The sequence below is a fragment of the Xenia sp. Carnegie-2017 genome, unplaced genomic scaffold, assembly GCF_021976095.1.
Source record: "Xenia sp. Carnegie-2017 unplaced genomic scaffold, XeniaSp_v1 HiC_scaffold_6, whole genome shotgun sequence".
NCBI lineage: Eukaryota > Metazoa > Cnidaria > Anthozoa > Malacalcyonacea > Xeniidae > Xenia > Xenia sp. Carnegie-2017.
Genome location: NW_025813526.1, coordinates 19,279,938 through 19,295,034, shown reverse-complemented (window position 1 = coordinate 19,295,034; position 15,097 = coordinate 19,279,938). Strand labels below are relative to the sequence as shown.

General features: G+C 34.1%; 1 protein-coding gene, 1 long non-coding RNA gene and 1 pseudogene across 2 annotated transcripts in view; 1 reads left to right on the top strand and 2 right to left on the bottom strand.

Moving 5' to 3' along the window:
* LOC124456693 (eukaryotic translation initiation factor 3 subunit D-like) overlaps positions 1-15,097 on the bottom strand; it is a 77,068-nt gene that overhangs the window by 41,374 nt on the left and 20,597 nt on the right. The gene's annotated exons all lie outside the window — the stretch shown is intronic.
* Positions 1-15,097, bottom strand: part of LOC124456682 — a 68,551-nt pseudogene that overhangs the window by 47,583 nt on the left and 5,871 nt on the right.
* On the top strand, positions 1,556-12,395 carry LOC124456742. Its single transcript, XR_006952434.1, has 3 exons — positions 1,556-1,581; positions 5,985-6,066; positions 12,025-12,395. It is a non-coding gene; the product is annotated as an uncharacterized LOC124456742 (long non-coding RNA).

The following is a 15,097-nucleotide window of genomic DNA, read 5'->3' as shown; positions in this document are numbered from 1 at the left end:
CCTTAGTTAAAACTTGTGAAACTTTATAAGATTTAGCAGTAGTCCTTTGGAATTTGACTAATCTCAATGTTATTATGTACTCTGCATGAGGTTCTTATTTATGTATTTTTATTTCAATAAAAATTGTTTTTAGTCAGTGATGTATACTCAGTTATATAACTAGAATGTTCTACATAGGCGTCATTAATGTTTTATAATACTGTTTGTTGAAAGAGATCCTGACTCACTCTTCATCTTCGTTCGTTATTTAAATGTGTTTATGTAACAAAACTCACATGGATAAAAGATTGATGTAACAATAAGGTATGAATTATCATCACCAAACTGATATGTATGTGGCCGCGTTATTTATATTAAATCTCTTATCTTTGTAAAATATGTGACATGTAAAGAACTAAAGCAAGCATAATTTTGTCTACACGGTCGTCAAGTATGAAGTCTTATTTCTAAAACGTAGGTGCCTTTTCGAAAGTAAAGTGAGATTCTGAAACTATATTACTAACTTTACATAACAACTTTGCTACTGAAGCATCTCGATAAAGTATGACTAAACATGCACGAGAAATCATATCTAAATTGATACACCAACTTTCTAACTATTGACAATAAGCTGCATGGTAAAGGACAGTAAAGTCTGTTCAAAAGTATGGGGAGGCAGAATAATATGAGAACATTTCCTACATGTAGCACGCTGAATTTTCTATAAACTATACTTGTCTATGAAAAAAGGGATTTTGTAAAATTTATGTAGGGTGGGCACATGTTCAATTATGCATCACCTCCCTTCTTTGCTGACGGCACTTTTGACTAATCTCTGTGTGTCTAGCAAAATGTTCATAGTTGTATACAACAAACCATTTCTTTTATAAGTAAGAAAACTTAAAACAGGAAGAATGTATTTACACAGAGAAAGAACGCAACCGAATCTATTTTTGGGAAATGTTGATTCATGCAACAAAGTGAGCTTTTAGAATTATAGTTTAGATCATGTTTAACTGTTTTAAGGTTTACTTTCATTGCAACCTTTACTGTTGTATCTACAGTGTCTTTATTGATCATAAGTAAATATAATTGCGTGCAATTGATGTTTGCCACGTATTCGTAATTTACAATGGTTTATTAAATAACAAAGGTTTTTTATAATAAGAACTGATTTATGCAAGAATATACATGTATGAAATTTTTCATTAATGATGGAAAAAACTCCATTCACAGTTGCGAAAATCGTGTCTTAATCATTGGCATTCAAATCTTGTCTTAGATAGATGATTCTCTATTCCTTAGTTAAAACTTGTGAAACTTTATAAGATTTAGCAGTAGTCCTTTGGAATTTGACTAATCTCAATGTTATTATGTACTCTGCATGAGGTTCTTATTTATGTATTTTTATTTCAATAAAAATTGTTTTTAGTCAGTGATGTATACTCAGTTATATAACTAGAATGTTCTACATAGGCGTCATTAATGTTTTATAATACTGTTTGTTGAAAGAGATCCTGACTCACTCTTCATCTTCGTTCGCTATTTAAATGTGTTTATGTAACAAAACTTACATGGATAAACGATTGATGTAACAATAAGGTATGAATTATTATCACCATTTTTAAACTGATATGTATGTGGTCGCGCTCTTTATATTAAATCTCTTATCTTTGTAAAGTATGTGACATGTAAAGAACTAAAGCAAAAATAATTTTGTCTTTTCGGTCGTCAAGTATGAAGTCTTATTCCTTAAACGTAGGTGCCTTTTCGAAAATAAAGCGAGATTCTGAAACTATATTACTAACTTTACATAACAACTTTGCTACTGAAGCATCTCGATAATGTATGAATAAACATGCATGAGAAATCATATCTAAATTGATATACCAACTTTCTAACTATTGACAATAAGCTGCATGGTAATGGACAGTAAAATCTGTTCAAAAGTATGGGGGAGACAGAATAACATGAGAACATTTCCTACATGTAGGAGGCAATTTTCTTCGTAAACTATACTTGTCTATGGAAAAAGGGAATTTTGTAAAATTTATGTACGGGTGGGAACATGTTCAATCATGCATCACCTTCCTTCTTTGCTGACGGCACTTTTGACTAATCTCTGTAAGTCTAGCAAAATGTTCATAGTTGTATACAACAAACCATTTCTTTTATAAGTAAGAAAACTTGAAAAATAAGCAAAAGTTAAACACAGGAAGAATGTATTTACACAGAGAAAGAACGCAACCGAATCTATTTTTGGGAAATGTTGATTCATGCAACAAAGTGAGCTTTTAGAATTATAGTTTAGATCATGTTTAACTGTTTTAAGGTTTACTTTCATTGCAACCTTTACTGTTGTATCCACAGTGTCTTTATTGATCATAAGTAATTATAATTGCGTGCAATTGATGTTTGCGTATTCATAATTTACAATGGTTTATTAAATAACAAAGGTTTTTATAATAAGAACTGATTTATGCAAGAATATACATGTATGAAATTTTTCATTAATGATGGAAAAAACTCCATTCACAGTTGCAAAAATCGTGTCTTAATCATTGGCATTCAAATCTTGTCTTAGATAGATGATTCTCTATTCCTTAGTTAAAACTTGTGAAACTTTATAAGATTTAGCAGTAGTCCTTTGGAATTTGACTAATCTCAATGTTATTATGTACTCTGCATGAGGTTCTTATTTATGTATTTTTATTTCAATAAAAATTGTTTTTAGTCAGTGATGTATACTCAGTTATATAACTAGAATGTTCTACATAGGCGTCATTAATGTTTTATAATACTGTTTGTTGAAAGAGATCCTGACTCACTCTTCATCTTCGTTCGTTATTTAAATGTGTTTATGTAACAAAACTCACATGGATAAAAGATTGATGTAACAATAAGGTATGAATTATCATCACCAAACTGATATGTATGTGGTCGCGTTCTTTATATTAAATCTCTTATCTTTGTAAAATATGTGACATGTAAAGAACTAAAGCAAGCATAATTTTGTCTACACGGTCGTCAAGTATGAAGTCTTATTCCTAAAACGTAGGTGCCTTTTCGAAAGTAAAGTGAGATTCTGAAACTATATTACTAACTTTACATAACAACTTTGCTACTGAAGCATCTCGATAATGTATGAATAAACATGCATGAGAAATCATATCTAAATTGATATACCAACTTTCTAACTATTGACAATAAGCTGCATGGTAATGGACAGTAAAATCTGTTCAAAAGTATGGGGGAGACAGAATAACATGAGAACATTTCCTACATGTAGGAGGCAGAATTTTTCTTCGTAAACTATACTTGTCTATGGAAAAAAGGGGAATTTTTGTAAAAGTTTATGTACGGGGTGGGGAACATGTTCAATTATGTATCACCTTCCTTCTTTGCTGACGGCACTTTTGACTAATCTCTGTAAGTCTAGCAAAATGTTCATAGTTGTATACAACAAACCATTTCTTTTATAAGTAAGAAAACTTGAAAAATAAGCAAAAGTTAAAAACAGGAAGAATGTATTTACACAGGAGAAAGAACGCAACCGAATCTATTTTTTGTGAAATGTTGATTCATGCAACAAAGTGAGCTTTTAGAATTATAGTTTAGATCATGTTTAACTGTTTTAAGGTTTACTTTCATTGCAACCTTTACTGTTGTGTCTACAGTGTCTTTATTGATCATAAGTAAATATAATTGCGTGCAATTGATGTTTGCCACGTATTCGTAATTTACAATGGTTTATTAAATAACAAAGGTCTTTTTATAATAAGAAATGATTTATGCAAGAATATACATGTATGAAATTTTTCATTAATGATGGAAAAAACTCCATTCACAGTTGCAAAAATCGTGTCTTAATCATTGGCATTCAAATCTTGTCTTAGATAGATGATTCTCTATTCCTTAGTTAAAACTTGTGAAACTTTATAAGATTTAGCAGTAGTCCTTTGGAATTTGACTAATCTCAATGTTATTATGTACTCTGCATGAGGTTCTTATTTATGTATTTTTATTTCAATAAAAATTGTTTTTAGTCAGTGATGTATACTCAGTTATATAACTAGAATGTTCTACATAGGCGTCATTAATATTTTATAATACTGTTTGTTGAAAGAGATCCTGACTCACTCTTCATCTTCGTTCGTTATTTAAATGTGTTTATGTAACAAAACTCACATGGATAAAAGATTGATGTAACAATAAGGTATGAATTATCATCACCAAACTGATATGTATGTGGTCGCGTTCTTTATATTAAATCTCTTATCTTTGTAAAATATGTGACATGTAAAGAACTAAAGCAAGCATAATTTTTGTCTACACGGTCGTCAAGTATGAAGTCTTATTCCTAAAACGTAGGTGCCTTTTCGAAAGTAAAGTGAGATTCTGAAACTATATTACTAACTTTACATAACAACTTTGCTACTGAAGCATCTCGATAATGTATGACTAAATATTCAATAGAAATCATATTTAAGTTGATACACCAACTTTCTAACTATTGACAATAAGCTGCATGGTAAAGGACAGTAAAATCTGTTCAAACGTATGGGGGAGGCAGAATAACATGAGAACATTTCCTACATGTAGCACGCTGAATTTTTCTATATAAACTATACTTGTGTACGGAAAAAAAGTGGATTTTTGTAAAAATTTATGTACGGGGTGGGGCACATAACCAATCATGCATCACCTCCCTTTTTTGCTGACGGCACTTTTGACTAATCTCTGTGTGTCTAGCAAAATGTTCATAGTTGTATACAACAAACCATTTCTTTTATAAGTAAGGAAAGTTGAAAAATAAGCAAAAGTTAAACACAGGAAGAATGTATTTACACAGAGAAAGAACGCAACCGAATCTATTTTTGGGAAATGTTGATTCATGCAACAAAGTGAGCTGTTAGAATTATAGTTTAGATCATGTTTAACTGTTTTAAAGTTTACTTTCATTGCAACCTTTACAGTTGTATCCACAGTGTCTTTATTGATCATAAGTAATTATAATTACGTGCAGTTGATGTTTGCCACGTATTCATAATTTACAATGGTTTATTAAATAACAAAGGTTTTTTGTAATAAGAACTGACTTATGCAAGAATATAAATGTATGAAATTTTTCATTAATAATGGAAAAAACTCTATTCACAGTTGCGAAAATCGTGCCTTAATCATTGGCATTCAAATCTTGTCTTAGATAGATGATTTTCTATTCCTTAGTTGAAACTTGTGAAACTTTATAAGATTTAGCAGTAGTCCTTTGGAATTTGACTAATCTCAATGTTATTATGTACTCTGCATGAGGTTCTTATATAAAAATTTATGTACGGGGTGGGCACATGTTCAATTATGCATCACCTCCCTTCTTTGCTGACGGCACTTTTGACTAATCTCTGTGTGTCTAGCAAAATGTTCATAGTTGTATACGACAAACCATTTTTTTTATAAGTAAGGAAATTTGAAAAATTAGCAAAAGTTAAACACAGGAAGAATGGATTTACACACAGAGGAAGAACGCGACCGAATCTATTTTTTGTAAAATGTTGATTCATGCAACACAGAGCTTTCAAAACTATACTTTTGATCATATTTCAGTTTAACAGTGTTAAAGTTTACTTTCATTGCATCCTTCACTGTTATATGCATAGTGATTTCTATTGATCATAAGTATTTACAATTGCGTGCAGTTGATAATTAAAATGTATTGATAATTTACGATGGATTATTCAATAACAAAGGTCTTTTTATAATATAAACTGACTTTTGCAATAATATACGTGTATGGAATTTTTAATTAGCGAAGTGAAAAAATCGATTTAAAGTTTAAAAAATTGTGTCTTAATCATTCACATTCAAATCCTATTTTAGAAAGATGATCCCTTTATTCCTGAATTTAAGCTTGTTTAACTTTATATTATTTAAAGTAGTCCTTTGGAATTTCAAACTGATATGTATGTGGTCGCGTTCTTTATATTAAATCTCTCATCTTTTGTTAGGTATGTGACATGTAAAGAACTAAAGCAAGCTTAATTTGGACGACGAGATCGTCAGATATGAAGTCTTACTTCTAAAACAAAGGTAATTTTACAAAAGTAAAGCGAGATTTATATCCACATTACGGACTTAACAAATTAGCTAAAGAAACATCTATAGATGAAGTATGGATAAACATGCCTGAGAAATCATGTCTAAGTTGATATACCAACTTTTTAACTATTGACCATAAGCTGCATGTTAGGTAAAAACAGTAAAACCTGTTAAAAAGTTTGATGAGGAAGAATAGCATGATTGTATTTTCTACATGTAAGACGCTGTATTTCTTCCTCCACCAGGACCAAAAATGCTTTCTCAATCTTGCTAAATACCTAAACCTACGCTTGACCACTCCTGCATCTTTGTCATTAATAGTATGCAGAATTCCTTCGTCTGGAAGAAATAATCTTCTTCCAAACATAAGATGTGCAAGAGTCAGTACATCTACATTCACTTCATATTCATATACATAAGTCAATGGTCTAGAGTTTAACGTACCTTGTGCCTCAACTAATGTTGTTAACAATTCTTTCTTGCTCAATTTAGCGTTACATAACACCTTCCTCAGACAACCTTTCACCAATGCTACCATTATCTCAAAAACTCCACCCCACCAAGGTGTCCTCGCCAAATTAAACTTCCATATCAACCGATTACTTTCCAATCAAGATGTTACCTCCTTACTTCCATAAATCCCCTTCAACGCTTTCTCAGTTGCTTTAAATGTTTTGACGTTGTCCTAAACTATTAGGGAGGGTGCTCCCATTCTAGCAGTAAATCTTCGCATACAATTCAATAAACAGCGTGCACATAAACTATCAACTAAATCAAGACAAATTGTTCTTGAAACACAGAAGGAAAATAATGCGATGTATACTTTAATTTGACTAAATTTGCAAATTTTATCACACAATCTTTATCTACCGCCTGTGTGTTAGCTAATACTGTCTTCCCGACTTCCACAAGACTTTCGTCTGTTGTTTTAACCTCTTTTGGCATTGGCCAATCACACTTGGGACTTGACAACCACTTCGGACCCTTCACTTTCCTTTGATTGTGATGCCGTAAATCCCCTTGAACCTAATCCGCTGGGTTTTCTACACCCGCCAATGTTTCCAGTCATCCTTCCTGCTCAATCTTAAAATCTCGTTAACTCTATGGCGCACAAACTGTTTCCATTCTCCCCTATTACCGATCCAGCACAATGCAGTCATACTGTCCAACCAATAGTATTTACCATTAAATTGAACATAACCTTCTAAGGCCAACTTCACTGCGTCCATCAACTGTGCTAATATTCCAACTGACATCACTTCTAATCCGGGAGTTGTCTGCAATTTTATTGGCGCTATCCTTGTTTTCGACGTAAGCAACTCTACGTGGTAGGCACCGTTTAGCTCTGTCACAAAATATACGAGTGCACAGTATGCCTTTTGCCTGGCATCTGCGTACCCATGCAAATAACACTTTACCTTACCAAGTAAATTACCATACACACATCTCGCCACAACTAAATCCCTGACTCTCTCTAAATCACCATCCACCTTTCCTAACGTTTTTTCTTGTCACCTTCTCGCTCATTATCCCAATCAGATTTCTCAATACACAGCTCCTGAAACAATAACTTAGCACAAACTACAACTGGACTTATAATAACTAAGGGATCGAATAATCTTGCAAGTATACTTAGTATATTTCATTTACTTGGTATGATAGCCTTTGCTCTTTCACACAATTTCCAGAGGCTAAATACAAAGTGATCCTACTTACACTCCCATCCCAATCCTAGTACTTTCTCAAAACTTCCACTGATACTATTTTCCCCAACTGATGCTTTGGCATAAGTTTGCTCATCAACCACTTTTGAATTACTTAATTCTGCCCTTCTTTCCTCAAAATGCTTCTTTCTCTCTATTCTATTTCTTTCAAAACATTCTCATCGTTACTTAGCCACTTCCTAAGCCTAAATCCTCCTGCAGCCAATCGTTCACTTGCTGACTCATACAACCTCATTCCTTTCTTCTTGGATTGTTCACCGGACACTAGATCCTGGACATAAAAGCTATCTTTGAGTTTTTTAACAGTGTGCTTGTTCCATCTCTATGAATGTGTCTAAATGATACTGCAGTGTCGCATTCAACAAAAATAGAGAGCAGTTAACACAAACGCTACTCTACAAAATCAATATTCTACAGGCTTCACCCTCTCATTGTTTACATCATCAACCCATAAAAATCTTAGGCAGTCCCAGTACAAAGTATCAACTTCTGTATTCAAAAATGCCTTTTCAATATCTGCCACTAAAGCGACTCTCTTCTCTCTAAACTTTATCAAATATGAAAGAGCAATGGTGCTGATTTGGGTCCCACATGCAAGCAGTCATTGAGCGAGGCAGCCTTGGGTGACTCTTTACACAATGTATCATAAACAACTCTTACCTTAGTTGTTTTGCTTTCTGCAAATAACTGCATGATGTTGTAAATAATGTATTTTATCAGCTTGCTCCAGTTTTATCACTGGTTCTATAATACCCTTCCTCAATTGATCTTTGATTGTCTTATCATACTCTTCTAAAATTTCTGGTTACCTTTTCAGCCGTACTAACTGACCCTTGAATCTTCTCAAGTTTATGCTGTAATTTGTATAGTCTAAACTATGTCCTTCTTTCCAAGGCAATTTGACACTGTATCTGTTGCCATTAAACACAATAGAATCCTTTAACAATTCATGAAAATAATCTTCCTCTGCTATTCCTAAAGTTTCAAAATCCCACAAATGATTGACATTCTTATCTAAACTTAAATTTTCTGAACTTTCATGCGCAATGAAGTTTACTTGAGTGTGCATGTTATCAAATTTCTCCCTTTCATGCGGCCGGACAACACCCAACCTAACTTAGTAGACACAGCAACTGGTTCATCTACCTGTCCCCGAACAACATTGCTTTCCTGAAACCACCAATGATAATCTGCCCCAATCAAAACTTTAATATCTAAAACTTCCTTATCCTTGCAAACATCTGAAAACCACAGACTCTTTAAATGTGAATAATCCATCTTTCTCAACTCTACATGTTCATTCCTAATTTGAGATATACAGTCTACACTGTATGCCTCGATGCTTACACTCTCTCCCTCCATAACTGACGACAACTCTAATTAAAATACTTCTCGCAACTTACCTTTAGCCTTCTCTTGACCAAACAACTTGATTTCTATCCATTATTTTCTACTAGCCTAAGTACCTGCTCTCTGTATAATCTTTCTATTCACAAATGACTTCTTGAATCAAACAACACTCTGACCCTAACACGTCCCTTATCTCCCTTAATGAAAGCCTGTGCTGTCTGTAATGCTACCCTACAATGTGATCCCAGAATAGAATGATTGGTTTGAACATCGCCTGTAAGAATCCCATTGACTTCACAAATTGACCTATGGTGTGCCTTCTCACATGCATTACATTTATCATTACTATTACAATTCTTACTGACATGTCCTTTCTTCAAACAAATAAAACATCTTCCGTACTTACGAATGAGTTGTTTTTCTCAGTTACCTTGGTTATTTTCTTACATTCCTCTGGATTGTGTTCCCCGAGACAATAAACGCATTTTCTTTTCGCTTTACCGTTCATTGACTCCTCGTTGCAAATCTCGTGCTTCGCGTTCAGTGATGATGATGACGCCACATGTCTTTGTCGCGACGTTTCTCGTTGTTTCTCCCCATCTTGTCTCTTGGTTTTCTCGCCGATCGGTGTGTGAGCTTCTCGAAGCTCCAACTCTTTAAGAATTGCGTTCAACGTATCTTTCATTGACCATTCCGTTAAATCGAACCTCTTGTAATTGTCAATTTAAAGGGTCCGGCAACTACGCAATGACTTCCGGTATTACGATGGAAGTATATACGGCTTTGTCCACTCCTAAGGCCTTCAAACCCCGGTAGCTTGTCTCGCAGGTGTCGTATAACAGCCGAAGCTTTTCGATGTCTCTTTCGTCCGTTACGGGTTTTACGTTCATTAACTCCTAGATATGCGCTTTCTTGATCACATTCTTTTTCCCGTATCTTCGTTTCAACAATTCTACAGCTTCGTGATAGTTCGCTGAAGTTAGGGCAAAACCTAATATTGTCGATCTTGCAGGTTCCAGTAAAAGACTCTTAAATACGCAAACTTGCTATGTCAGCCAATCCGTCATTATTATTCACCGCACTATCAAACGAATCCAAAAACTCTTGCCATTCTTGCAGCCCTCCGCTAAATTTCTTTACTTCCACATTTAGGAGTTTTGCTCTTATAACTCTGCGCGTCTCACTACTTACACTGCTGTTCAGCGTGCCATTTAATTTCGTTGCTGCCGTTTTAACTGGGACATTAGACTCCTTGACGATGTCGTTCACATCCATAGTTGCTCTCTCAAATTCTGCCTGTATCTCGTCCGCATCTTCAAATTCTTTTCCCAATTCTTCCGCATTTTCCTCATTGCTATCGTTCAGCATATCGATAATTGCGTCATCGATTTTCAATGTTGCGATCTTGTCGTTCTATCCATATCGTAGTTGTCTCAGTTCGTTTCTATCGATCTCGCCGTCCGTTTCTCGTATTTTCTCTTTTATTTTACTAGCAATTTTTCTCGCTGATCCTCTATGTCCTGCGTGCACTCGTTTCTTTTTCATAAATTCATCCATTCTGCTATTGGACTAACTAACTTGAATTTCCAAAAAGATCTCCAACTAAAATATCTCCGACTCGAAGGACCACGTGTAGCAATTTTCTCCTTTGCACATTAGCACAAAGCAGTTATGCGTCTGCCAATTCGTTTTTGGGACTGTTTACTATCCTACTTTACGCGCAGTCGACACACAATTCTCAATTTTACTTAATATAACTGTTCCACAACACAGATAATCTAAAAAACATTTGAAGCTTGTACATTCATAGTCATCGACAGAAGAACCCTGACTTTTAAAAGTACGGTATTTAAAATCTCAAATATAAAAGTTGTCAAAGGCATTTTTTAATAAAATGATGTTTCAGTTTAAGCAACAACATCCACCCTAAAAAACTGTGGAGAAATTACCAACATCCTCCCAGTGACGTGCTGGACGGGGGGGCTGGGCCGTGGCTCCCTCAGATGTTTATTTTTAAGAGGCGCTGTAAGGAATAAGGGCGTCAAATTTTAAAATTGCATTGGAGAAACGCATTTGGCATTATACGGTTAGAATGATTTCACTCCTCAAAGTCCATGAAATGGCTTCTTAATAAAGAATTTTCCCTGAGAGCATTTACCCTCGGACTCCCCAAACACGACTCGCACCTTGGGTTCTCGGATCAGGCTTTGGGCCCCGTTTTTAAAGTGTCTATATTTAGGGCTCATTTTTAGTAGCAGCTAGTACCTGACTGCCCCCCCTGGAGTGTTCCTAGCACGCAACTGATCCCCCTCGTATTATACAAAATAATTCAAAATACCTGTTAACCCAACAGAACTTTGTTGAACCAATTAAAATTTGCTCGCAAAGTGTCTTTATTTGACGGCCGCCATATATTTTCTGTTTCAAAAAAATGTGTTAAATTTTACTTTTCTTACATTACATACATCACGGAGAAGCCACTGGCTGACTCTGAAATTTAAGCTTAGTTTAACCGCTCAGATATCTCATTTTCAATTGGAAATGTTGCACTTTGCTCCAGATTACGCTGCGTTGATGTGACTTATATAAATTAATGGCCACGCGGTAAGTTCCTTTCCCATAAACCAATATTAAACGTTCATCCCCACGAATTACTTTCGTTGGCTTTCTCAACTCTTCATAGTCCGATAAATAGTCATGTTCACACTTCATATGCTAAGTGGCACCAGAATTAATTATCCAATCAAATCTATTCTCTTTTTATTTGTGATAAACGCCACCTAATCAATTTTTTCTTTATCATCTTTTTTAGCACAATATGCTGACTTTTTTCCTTTGTAGTGGAAGTAACAGATTAAATTGTTCTTTTTTGTAGACAATAAGTGTAAAATGTCCTCGTGAGTGACATATTCATTTATAAGAATGCTGGTGTTCACTTTTGCTTTTGCTGTACTCCTTTTTTCTCCTTTCACCCTAAATGATCAGTGAGCAGCGTGAGTCTTTTCATCTTTTTTTTGTATTTAGTATTAGATCTGCATCATTCTGTAACATTCCTTTAACGTTTTCCATCTTTGTATATTTTGCTGTCAAAATTCTCAGAAGCAAAAAAGCTTTTGTGTTTCGCAAGTTAGTCGCCTCCCCGGTATGAATCTGCGAAAAGTCTCACGATATTTACAACGCAAAGTGTCGTACGTTTAAAGAACATAATGTATCACAGTTCGCTACGATATTCAACTAGATTACCCTTGAAAAAAATGAAACTTTTCTTAACATGCCCTGCTCTATTATCCCATTGGTTAACAGTAATCAATTTTACTTCACGTCACGCGACCTGAATTATTATAATGGTTTATTTTCCAACATGTGCTAGTAACAAGGTTAAGTAAAATAAACTCGTAGCATTAGTCAATTCAAGCCAAGGCTATTTTAATATTTTAAATTATCTCTAGAAGCAAGTCTTTTCACTTTTTGCTGAAGGAACTGTTTCCCTTCTCACTTATTACACCATACCGCTTTTTTCTTTACTAAGTCCACTTTGATCAACATTCACCTGACATATTAGGCTTTTTTAAGATGGTTGCTTTTTCTGCTGTTTTAATTCTAACAAAACAAGTTAAAGTAAATAGTCTAATTTTGAATGCCACGCATGTCAGTTAAGGTATGTAAGGTAAAGTGTGAATTAACGTGTCAAGTAACAATCAACTGATGTATAGAAATACCGTCAATACAGAGGTATCCTAGCATTTCTAACTTGGATTTTCGCCATTACAAACGATATTTGACATCGACGATCCAAAGACATAAAAATCTAGCACCAGCAATGTCTGTCTTGTAACAAGTCACATGTACTATCCAGTGGAATATCATGTTGTTTTTAATGTTTTGTTGAAAAGCTGCTATAATTGGAAAAAGCTGTAGCATTATCTCTGCCATTTAGTAGTTGTCTATGTCTCAATTTGTATTAATTGCATGCTTTTGGTGAAGTTGAATTTATAAACGAATAAATAACTTTGATTTCATCATGTATATCCTCGACTTTAACGAAGAGTGATATATGATGTTGGTCGAACTTTCAAAATTGATGATTTTAACTGTCTTGTTGATACATCATGTTCTTTTTTAGATGGAATCAAGAGAAAGCAGAAATCTACTTTACATTCAGCAAATAATCAATGTTGTACAAACGGAACTTGCTCAATTTTTCATCAAAGAATGGAACTCTCGTTACAAATTAACACATGGCGAATGGGACGATACCAAAAATAGTGGCAAAAAATTTTGCACTTTAGAATCCGGTAGGAAGTTGGATAAAACACTAAAGTTAAAATATCAAGATGGAGACACAAGTAAATGGGACTGCACAACATTATTCGATGCTATACTTTTTTCAAAATCGATTAGCGGACATCTTGATAAAAACACAAAGGATGCTGTTCATGCACTTCGTTGTGAAAGAAACAAGTACGCACATTGGTATGAAAGCGAATACTCAGATGATGATTTTGATGACATAGTCAACATCATTGAAAAATCATTTCAAGATTTGAAATTTTCTCTCGATGAAATCAATAAAATAAAAAATCATCGTAACAGTTTTAATTCGTTCCAAGTGCTTCCTTCAAAACCTAATCATTTTTTCGTTGAACGCACTGAATTACAAGATAAAATCATAAACGATCTTGAAAAATTAAGGAATAATAACAATAACGAACTGACATATTTCTACATCACTGGTAATCCTGGCAGTGGTAAATCTCAACTGGCGAGTCAGGTTTGTGAAAAAATATCGTGTGATTGGGAAAATAGAACTTCGTTTGTAATGACTCTCGATGGGAAGAATGTGGAATCTCTTTTAAAATCTTACTGTGACCTTGGATACCGCTTAAACTGTAACAAGTTTATGGTTGAAAAATTTAAAGATGAAAATTTTTCCGCCAAAGAGAAAGTCAAGAACCTTCGATCGTTAGTATCTGCTCGATTGAAATTCTGGCAAAATTGGTTAATTATTGTCGACAACGTTGTGCAACTGAGCGAAATTTCTTCGTTACTACCACAAGTAGGTGATCACATGTGGAAAAATGGACAACTAATATTAACGGTTCAGAATACAGATGCCGTACCTCACGATGAATTGTCCAGCAAACGGGTTTCTATCAGTAGTGGAATGAATGACAGAGAATGTTGTCAATTGTTGAATTCTTACACTAAAGATGAAAATGCTGATGATCAATTGTTGAATGAAGTATCACACGCATTAGATCGTCAACCGCTTGCTTTGGCTGCTACTGGTTATTATATCAGTCGTGTAAACAAAGCGAACTGTTCATTTACTTGGAGTCAATATTTAAAGAAAATATTTTCAGAAGAAGAAGAAAACATGGACGCCACTTTTGTTAAATTTAACTCGGTATATCCTAGAAGTATGTTACAAGCTTCACTTTTAGCTGTCAAACAAAGTGCAGAAGAATCCTCAATATTGGCACTGGTTATTAGCTTTTTCTATGATATCATTTGATCCTTTACCACGAGACATTATGGTTTATTATGTTCAACAAAATTCCAAACAAGCTGAGGAAGATATATGTCTTTGTTTAGACGAATGCTCATTGTTCTTTCAGAAAATCTTAAATAATGACATGTACTAAGCAATTGTTTATCAATTACATTTTCAATGAGAGAAATCAAATGGAAGAAATAACGTAACAATATCTATGCACTTGTACAGAGAGAGACGACGAAATCAAATTAATGCCAATCTTGAATTGTTCAAATTAAAGACCAACAAATTAAATGCACAACACCAAAGTTTTCCAAATTTTGGACAGAAAACATTTTAAAATGTATTTTTTCTTAACTTTGTTATTTAAATCAGACATTATATGTTGTCCTTTTTAAAAAATTTTCAATCTCCATGCGACATGGAAAGCTTGGAAATTCGAAAACAATCT